General features: G+C 42.5%; 1 pseudogene; it reads right to left on the bottom strand.

Annotated features, from left to right (window-relative positions):
• Positions 1–10297, bottom strand: part of TBC1D27P (TBC1 domain family member 27, pseudogene) — a 60484-nt pseudogene that overhangs the window by 26132 nt on the left and 24055 nt on the right.

The following is a 10297-nucleotide window of genomic DNA, read 5'->3' as shown; positions in this document are numbered from 1 at the left end:
TGTCCCAGGTGCAGGCGAAGCTTCCTTCACGTGTTCCTGGAGGACTTTCGGCTCGCAAGCGCTTCTCCATTCTCCCAATGTCTCGGGCCTGGTGAGTCTGGATGTGAGCGCATCCCACGGGGCCCAAGGCAGAGAGAGAGAGAGAGGAACGGGGTGGAGGGAGGGAAGCGTGTGCAGGGGCCAGGAGCACCAGGGTTCGGGCTTCCCGGCCCGCCCTCCTGCTGCTGGCGCTGTCACCTCCCTGTGGTCCTGCCTTCTGGGTCCCTGAGGGCCTCCCGTCATCTGGAACTGGAAATAAGTTAGTGAAGCCACGGTTTGTGAATATTTATTGGCCTTTGCGTCTTTGTCTTCATTTTCAGTGCTGGCTTTTCTGTTGGGTTATTTGTGTTCTTACGTTGATTTGAAGAATTTAAAAAGGTATTCTATAAATTAATCCTTTATGGGGTCATTTCTAGTGCAGATAGTTGTTTCTTGTTTTAGTCTGGTCGTTGTACCTTAATTTTATTTCACATTTGTTTCTTGCTAAAATCAATAAGAATCTAATTGATTTTATAGATTGATTTTGTATCGTGTTACCTGGCTTAATTCACATATTCATAGCCATCATTTTTGGATTGTGGTGGGTTTTTCATGTACTTATGTACCTGTAGTTGTGTACTTATGTATTTAAATACTTACGTACTTAAATACTTATGTACTTAGTGTCAGCCACATATAATAACAGCTATATTGCTTAAACGTTGGTTCTTACACCTTTATTTTTCTTTATTTTCTTCTTTTATTGTCCCGATCACACCTCCTGAACACGGTGTGTCTGGTTCTGATTCCAGGGAAAAGGTTTCAGTGATCCTGTATTCCTTATGTAGTTTGCTATAATTTCATTTTAGACAAACTTAATCAGATTAAGGAAGCTGCCTTCTTTTACATACGCTAAGAGTTATTTATGACTAATTGTTGAATTTGAATAAATGTTTTTTTTACATAAACTGTAAATCATATGTTTTTCTCCTATTTTTCTGAAAATAGGATATTTTACATGAACTATTTTTGGGTGTTAACCAATCCTGCATTTTTTAGTATATCCCACTTGGTAACCATGTGTTACATTTCCATATGTGGTTTAATTCATATGATTTTTTTTTTAGAATATTTGTATTTCTGTTAATGAAAGAGAGGGCCTATATATTTTTTTCTAATGTCGTCTTCAGATTGTGGTGTCAATGTAATGCTGGCTTCACAAAAAAAAAACCAACTGAAAAATATTTCCTGTATTTCTTCTCTTTGGAAGAGTCTGAGAAATTTAGGTGTTTTCTGCCTTAAATATTTGGAATATTTCTTTAGGTATGGAATTTTCCATGTGGAACAGTATTTTTGTTGGCTGGTTTGACTTCTAATAATTCAAATCCTTTAGTATATGTAGGAGTTTTCTTGTTTTATGTTATTTCTGTGTCCATTTTAGTAAGTTTATTTTTATTTTTATTTTTATTTCTTGGGGGACAGAGTCTCGCTCTGTCTCCCAGGCTAGAGTGCAGTGGCGCGATCTCAGCTCACTGCAACTTCCGCCTCCCGGAATCAAGCAATTCTCCAGCCTCAGCCTCCTGAGTAGCTGGAATTACAGGTGCGTGCCACCATGCCCGGCTAATTTTTGTGTTTCTAGTAGACACGGGGTTTCACTATGTTGGCCAGGCTGGTCTCGAACTCCTGACCTCGTGATCCACCTGCCTCAGCTTCCCAAAGTGCTGGGATTACAGGTGTGAGCCACAGTGCCCAGCTGTATTTTTCAGTAGAGACGGGTTTTCAGCATGTTGGCCAGGCTGGTCTCGAACTCCTGGCCTCAGGTGATCCACCTTCCTCGACCTCCCAAAGTGCTGGGATTACGGGCGTGAGCCACCATGTCCGGCCTAGGAAGTTTATTTTTCAATGTGATGTTATTTGAATTTCTGTTGTCAAACTTGTAGTCCTAAGTATTTCACAGAACCCTCCTAGTGTCTTAATATACTGCTCTGTAGAGCAGGCTTCTCTTTTGATTCCTGATACTGGTTTTTTGTGTCTTTTCTCTTTGCCTTAGTTAGTTTCACTAGTGGTTTCTTAAGTGTATTAATATTTATAAACCAACTTTTTTTTTTTTTTGAGACGGAGTCTCACTCTGTCACCCATGATGGAATGCAGTGGTGCGATCTCGGCTCACTGCAAGCTCCGCTTCCCAGGTTCAGGCCATTCTCCTGCCTCAGCCTCCAGAGTAGCTGGGACTACAGGCGCCCGCCACCCTGCCCCACTAATTTTTTGTATTTTTTAGTAGAGACGGGGTTTCACTGTGTTAGCCAGGATGGTCTTGATCTCCTGACCTCGTGATCCGCCCACCTCGGCCTCTCAAAGTGCTGGGATTACAGGCATGAGCTACCGCGCCCGACCCCGTAAACCAACTTTTATCCTTGATTTGTTTCTGTTGCATTTTTTTCCTATTTCATTGATGTCTGCTCTTTATTACTTTAATGCTGCATTCTTTCATTTTGATCGTTTTTAATTCTTGAGAAGGGAGTTTATGTGATTGATTGTCAATCTTGTTTTCTATTCTAACAATTTCCTTTAAGGCGTAAATTTCTCTCTAAGCAGGGATTTATCTGACAGCCCACATTTTCTGTCAGGTGTTTCCAAACCCTGTGTCTGCAGCCGCGTTGACCTCCCAGTGTCTCCACCCTGTATCGCCTACAGCCATGTCAGGCCTTGTGTGTCTCCATCCTTGTGCCTGAAGCCTGTATCTTCTTGCCAGTATCACCATCCCGTAATGACTGAAGCCCACGTCTGCCCTTGTGTATTGTCACCTGGTCTGTCCTCTGCCTGCACTTTATGCCCCCTGTCAGAAGTCTCCATTTCTTGCTCCTGCAGCCCGTGCCAGCTGTGTGAGTCTCCATCCTGTGTGCTTGCAGCACATTGCTTGCCTTGAATGTTGCCATCTCCTTAGCCTTCAGGCAGTAGCAGTCCTCCAGTGCCTCAATCCCTGTGTTTGCAGCCCATTCTGATGTTTTTGTCTGTCTGTCCCCTGAGCTTCTGCCCATGCCAGCTTATGTTTGCTACATTCTCTATCCCCCTAATCCATGTCCACAGTCAGTGTTTTCATCCATGCTTTTTGGGCCATGTCTGCACTCGTGTGTCTCCTTCCCCTGTGCCTTCAGCCCATTTCTGTCCTTTTTCTGGATCATTTCTCCCAGGAGACTATGCCCAAAACTCCTATCCCCAGTGTTTGTACCTGCAGCCAGTCTCATTCGTTGAGTACCTCCGTCTGTTGTTACTGCAGCAGAGGCCTGTCACTGAGTGTGCCTGCTTCCCATGCCTGTCTTCCTGTGTCTCCAGCCCTTGTCCATGCAGCCCACATTAGGACTCTTGTGACTCCACCCTTCAGCCTACAGCCACATCTACCTTCGGGTGTCCTTATCTCTGTGCCCCCTGCCCACGCCAACCTTCACCTACTCCTCTGTCCTGCACCTGTACCTATGTCTGTCCCTGGTGTGCCTCTCTGCCATGCAGCTGTAGCCAGTGAGCTCCCTTTTTGTCTGGATCCCCTGTGACTATAGCCCAGGTCTTCTCTCCTGTGACTGCAGCCCATGTCTGCCCTTGAATGTCCCCATCCTCTGTGCTTGTCACCCGTCGGCCAGGCCTAGCATGTTTCCACTCTGTGCCTACACCCATGTCTGCCTCCAGGGTCTCCACTCATGGTGCCACAGTTTGGTTCCCGGTCCCTATCCTCCTGGGGTGGATTCTGGCATTGTGTTGGGAGGGAGAAGGTGACCCATGAAAGGGAAGCCTGGAATGATGTAATGGGCAAGGAGGCTGCCATTCAGCAGGCTGCACAGTGGCAGAGAAGACATGGCCAGTCAGAATCCTCCCTGCATCGGGGCACTCACGTGGGTCTGTGCCTGGTGTGGGGAGTAAGGGGAAGCTGGAGCAGGAGGTTTGGAGCCACCTGGCCCTCTTGGGCCTGAGACCTCCCCACTGCAGGGGCTCCATCACTTCCCTGGTGGTCCTGCCTCCTGGGATCCTGCCCTGCAGTGTTTCTGCAGGAATCCTGTCACCTGGAACTTGCAGTGGCGGGTTTCATGTGAGGTAGAGTTTAGCAAACGTTTATCGGCTTCTATGCCTTACTTTTCTTCATATGCTTTGCTCATTTTGTGCGTGTTTTTGTACGGTCCTTTTTTAAATATTGATTTGAAGGATTTATCTTAAATCTGCAAATTGATCCTTTATTGGCTCATTTTTGTCATAGATACTTGTTCTCTAGTTTGATCATTATTTTCTACTGGTTTCATACTAGTATATAGTAATCTGGTTGATAACAATAATGTATCCAGTAAGTTATTAATTGTAACAGTTTTGGGGTTTTCAGGGATTGTCTAGGCATGTAATAGTGTCATATGCACATAATGACAATTTTTTTGGTTTAAAAATTAATCCTAATACCTTTTTATTTCTTACTGTATTGTTTCTCCACTACAATGCTGATTAAAGAGTGATAGCAGGCATCTTTATCTGGTCCTGCACTGGTGGAAAAAGCTTCCCATAATTCTCTGTTAATTATGTTATATGTTATTGGCTAGTATTAGACTTTATCAGATTTCATCAAATTAAGGAAGTTGCTTTTTTTTTTTTCTTTGAGATGGAATCTCGCTCTTGTCACCCAGGCTGGAGTACAATGGCTCGATCTTAGCTCACTGCAACTTCCACCTCCCAGGTTCAAGCTATTCTCCTGCCTCAGCTTCCTGAGTAGCTGGGATTACAGGCACCCACCGCCATGCCTGGCTAATTTTTGTATTTTTAGTAGAGATGGGGTCTCACCATGTTGGCCAGGCTGGTCTTGAATTCCTGACCTCAGGTGATCCCCCTGCCTCTCCTCCCAAAATGCTGGGATTACAGGCATGAGCCACCATGCCCGGCTGGAAGTTGCCTTCTTTTTTTTATTATTTTTAATTTTTTTGAGACAGAGTTTTGCTCTTGTTACCCAGGCTGGAGTGCAATGGCGCAGCCTCGGCTCACCGCAACCTCCGCCTCCCGGGTTCAAGCAATTCTCCTGCCTCAACCTCCCGAGTAGCTGGGATTACAGGCATGTGCCACAACACCCAGCTAATTTTGTATTTTTAGTAGAGACGGGGTTCCTCCATGTTGGTCAGGCTGATCTCTAACTCCCAACCTCAGGTGATCTGCCCGCCTCGGCCTCCCAAAGTGCTGGGATTACAGGTGTGAGCCACTGTGCCTGGCCGATCCTCTTTTTATGTTTTACTCAAGTTTTTTTGTGTGTGTTTGTGGCTCAGTTTTAAATTTTATTAAATGCTTTAAAAAACTTTTCAGCTAAATGATCTTACTATTTTCTCCTGTATTTTTCTGCTAATGGGATGACTTACATGATTTATTTTGAATGGTAAGGACCTTGCATTTTGGTGTATATTCCATTTAGTATTGATCTAGTATGTTTTCATAGGTGGCTTCATTCATATAATATTTTGCTTAGAATATTTGTAGCTCTGTTTATTTATTTATTTATTTTTATTTATTTATTTTTTTTGAGATGGACTCTTGCTCTGTTGCCCAGGCTGGAGTGCAGTGGCGAGATCTTGGCTCACTGCAAGCTCCGCCTCCCGGGTTCACGCCATTCTCCTGCCTCAGCCTCCCAAGTAGCTGGGACTACAGGCGCCCACCACCATGCCCGGGTAATTTTTTTTTTTTGTATTTTTAGTAGAGATGAGGTTTCACGTGTTAGCCAATATGGTCTCGATTTCCTGACCTCGTGATCCGCCCACCTCAGCCTCCCAAAGTGTTGGAATTACAGGCGTGAGCCACTGCGCCCGGCCCCAGCTCTGTTTATTAAAAAGGAGATACATACTGTTTATGAAAGAGGTGACATAATTTTATTCATTTGTGTTCCATAACGTGTCCTGGTCCAAATGTGTCCTCAATGTAATGCCAGCTACACAAAAAATTTTTTAAATATTATCTTTATTTTCATTTTAGTGTTTTTCTTTGTATGGACTATTCCATAATTATGAGCTGGGAGTTTTACTTCTGGAACATTTTTGTTTGTTGGTTTGATTTTTTTTTCCAAGAATTTATTCAATTTGTTTAGTAGACTAGGAGTTTTTCTATTTCATGTTATGTTTGGGTCAGTTTGGGTAAGTTGGTTTTTAAATGTGGTGCATTTTGTTCTCTGTTGAATTTTTAGACCCTCATATTTCACAAAGTCCTCTTAAGTTCTTGTTAAGGTCCACAGGCTCAGTGAAGAATGTGTCTGTGTTGATTTCTGATATTGATGGTTTGTGTTAACTTCTCTTTTTCCTAATCACATTGACTAATGGTTTATTGATGTTATTTGTTGATTTGTTTTTGTTGTGCTTTATTTTTTATTTATTGATGTCTGCTGTTATGTTTTTTATTGCCTTTATTCGGTATACTTCCAGTTTGATTGTTCCTTAGCTTTGATCCCTGAGAAGGGAGCTGAGATGATTGATTTTCAGTCTGTCTTTTCTGACATCCTCACTTAGGGTGTACGTTTCCACTAAGCTCTGATCTAAGCATCTCCTGTATGCACTCAGCTGTTTCCAACCCCTGTGCCTGCAGCACTGTCTGTCTCCCAATGTCTTCACCCCTGTGTCCCTGCACACATGCCATGCTTTGTGCATCTCCATCCCAGTGCCTGATCTGCAGGTTCTCTCCATGTCTGCCCTTGTGTGTTGTCAGGTTTTGCCGTCCTCTCAGCCTACAGTACAGATCTTGCCTAGATTGTCTCCTTCCCCTGCGCCTGCCTCCCATGCCAGTCTTCATTTGTCTTTGGTCCCTCTGCATGTAGCCCATGTCTTCCCTCATTTGTATCCATTCCTTGTCCATGTGGCCCATGTCAGGATACCTGGGTCTTCATTCATCACCTAGAGGTCCATATCTATCCTCAAGTGTCTTCATTCCCCAGCTGCCCTGTGCCTGCAGGCATATCTGTCCTCAAGTGCTGCCATACCATGTGCCTGTGGTCAGTGTCTTCCTTTTGTATCTGAAATCCTTGTGGCTGCAGTGCTGCCTTCTCATGTGTCTGTCCCCATTTCTTCTGCTGCACCCTAAAGGTCTCATGTGTCTCCATCACCTCTTCTGCCTCGGGTTACAAGTGACATAGTTTGGTTATGTGTTCACTGAAGGACGATTTGATTCCTTCCAGGTTTTCGTCATTGTGAATAAAGCTGCTGTGTGTATTTTCTTGTTGGTTTGTATGTGGATGTGTTTTCACACCAGTTGGGTAGATGTGTAGGCCCACGGTTGCTGCATACTATGTGATGCTGCAGTTTCCTTTGCAATAACATGCCGTGCTATCTTGTGAAGTGGCTATGCCATTATGCAGTCTCCCCAGTAATGAAGGAGAGTTCCTGTTCTATATCCTCGCCAAGGATTGGTAGTGCTGGCTTTTGCTTGTTTGTTGTTTATGTAACTGTCCTAATTGATGTATAGGCTGTCTATCTCATTGCTGTTTTAATTTGCTTTCCTTAGCGTACAGTGCATTACTTTTTTCTTCTAATTCCCTAGTGTTCACCATGTCTTTATATGCTGATTTTCCATCAGAATATCTACTATTGGGAGGTATTGCTACATATATTTGTCCATTTGTTAAATGTAGTTTATTTTCTTACTTTCGAATTTTGCAAGTTCTTGGTATATTTTTCATGCAAGTTCTTCTTCAGATATGTGTTTTGTAAATACTTTCTTAAAAGATAAGTCTGGCAAGGATGCCCTCTCTCACTACTCCTATTTAACGTAGTATTGGAAGTACTGGCCAGGGCAATCAGGCAAAACAAAGAAATAAAGGGTATTCAAATAGGAAGAGAGGAAGTCAGATTGTCTCTGTTTGCAGATGACATGATTCTGTATTTAGAAAACCCCATCATCTCAGCCCCAAAACTCCTTAAGCTGATAAGCAACTTCAGCAAAGTCTCAGGATACAAAATCAATGTGCAGCAATCACAGGCATTCCTATACACCAGTAATAGACAAGCGGAGAGCTAAATCATGAATGAACTCCCATTCACAATTGCTACAAAGAGAATAAAATACCCAGGAATACAACTTACAAGGGACTTGAAGGACCTCCTCAATGAGAACTACAAACCACTGCTCGAGGAAATAAGAGAAGACACAAGCAAATGGAAAAACATTCCATCCTCATAGATACGAAGAATCAATATCGTGAAACTGGTCATACTTTGGTCATAAATTCAAAGTAATTTATGGATTCAATGCTATGCCCATCAAACTACCATTGACATTCTTCATGGTATTAGAAAAAACTACTTTAAATTTCATATGGAACCAAAAAAGAGCCTGTATAGCCAAGACAATCCTAAGCAAAAACAACAAAGCCAGAGGCATCACGCTACCTGACTTCAAACTATACTACGAGGCTACAGTAGCCAAAACAGCATGATACTGGTACCAAAACAGATAGATAGACCAATGGAGCAGAACAGAGACCTCAGAAATAACAAGACACATCTACAACCATCTGATCTTCAACAAACCTGGCAAAAACAAGCAGTGGGAAAGGATTCCCTCTTTAATAAATGGTGCTGGGAAAACTGACTAGCCGTATGCAGAAAACTGAAACTGGACCCCTTCCTTACACCTTATAAAAAAATAAACTCAAGATGGATTAAAGATTTAAATGTAAAACCCCAAACCACAAAAACCCTAGAACAAAACCTAGGCAATACCATTCAGGACATAGGCATGGGCAAAGACTTCATGACTAAAACACCAAAAGCAATTTCCACAAAAGCCAAAATTGACAAATGGGATCCAATTAAACTAAAGAGCTTCTGCACAGCAAAAGAAACTACCATCAGAGTGAACAGGCAACCTACAGAATGGGAGAAAATTTTTGCAATCCATTCATCTGACAAAGGTCTAATTTCCAGACTCTACAAGGAACTTAAACAAATTTACAAGACAAAACAATGCCATCAAAAAGTGGGCAAAGGATATGAACAGACACTTCTCAAAAGAAGACATTTATGTGGTCAAAAAACATATGAGAAAAAGCTCAACATCACTGATCATTAGAGAAATGCACATCAAAACCACAGTGAGATAACATCTCACACCAGTCAGAATGACAATTATTAAAAAGTCAAGAAACAATAGATGCTGATGAGGCTGTGGAGAAATAGGAATGCTTTTACACTGTTGGTGGGAATGTAAATTAGTTCAACCATTGTGGAAGACAGTGTGGTGATTCCTCAAGGTTCTAGAACCAGAAACACCATTTGACCCAACAATCTCAATACTGGGTAATACCCAAAGGAATATAAATCATTCTACTATAAAGACACATGTACACATATGTTTATTACAGCACTATTTACAACAGCAAAGACATAGAACTAACCCAAATGCCCATCAATGATAGACTGGATAAAGAAAATGTGGTACATATACACCATGGAATACTATGCAGCCATAAAAAAGGATGAGTTCATGTCCTTTGCAGGGACATGGATGAAGCTGGAAACCATCATCCTTGTTTGGGGGGTGAGATTTATTGGCTCTGTAAGCAGAACATGAACTTTTGCCCATTTATAAAATCAGACTGTCGGCTGGAAGCAGTGGTTCATACCTATAATCCCAGCATTTTGGGAAGCCGAGGTGGGCAGATAGCCTGAGGTCAGGAGTTCGAGACCAGGCTGGCCAACATGATGAACCCCTGTCTCTACTAAAAATACAAAAATTAGCCAGGCGTGGTGGTGGGCGCCTGTGATCCCACCTACTTGGGAGGCTGAGGCAGGAGAATCACTTGAACCTGGGAGGTGGAGGTTGCAGTGAGCCGAGATTGTGCCACTGCACTCCAGCCTGGGCAACAGAGAGAGACTCTGTCTCAAAAAAAAAAAAAATCAGATCGTCATTATCTTCCTTATTGCTTTTAAGAGTTCTTTATGTATTCTTGATATAAGTCCCTTGTCAAATAATTGTGTGGCAAATACCTTCATCCAGTGTGCCTTAAATGTTCTTCTTTTGATGAACAAAGTTCTTAAGTCTAATTCATCAATCTTTTCTCTAACGGTTGATGCTTTTTGTATTCTGTGTAAGACGTTGTTTATTCCAAGATCATGAAGATACTGTCCTATGTTTTCCTGCAGAAGCTTTATTGTTGTATCTTTCACACTAAATAGAAACCCTCTTTAAAATCACCAACTCCTACTGCATTCTTAAAATATTTTGCTAAACTTTTCAAAGATTCTGGCACCACAACACTCGCTTCCCAGCCTCAAACCTTTTGGGG

The sequence above is a fragment of the Pan troglodytes genome, chromosome 19, assembly GCF_028858775.2.
Source record: "Pan troglodytes isolate AG18354 chromosome 19, NHGRI_mPanTro3-v2.0_pri, whole genome shotgun sequence".
In the NCBI taxonomy this organism is placed as follows: Eukaryota; Metazoa; Chordata; class Mammalia; order Primates; family Hominidae; genus Pan; species Pan troglodytes.
Note: the sequence above shows the minus strand (reverse complement) of the source record. Positions and strands in the feature narration are given on the sequence as shown.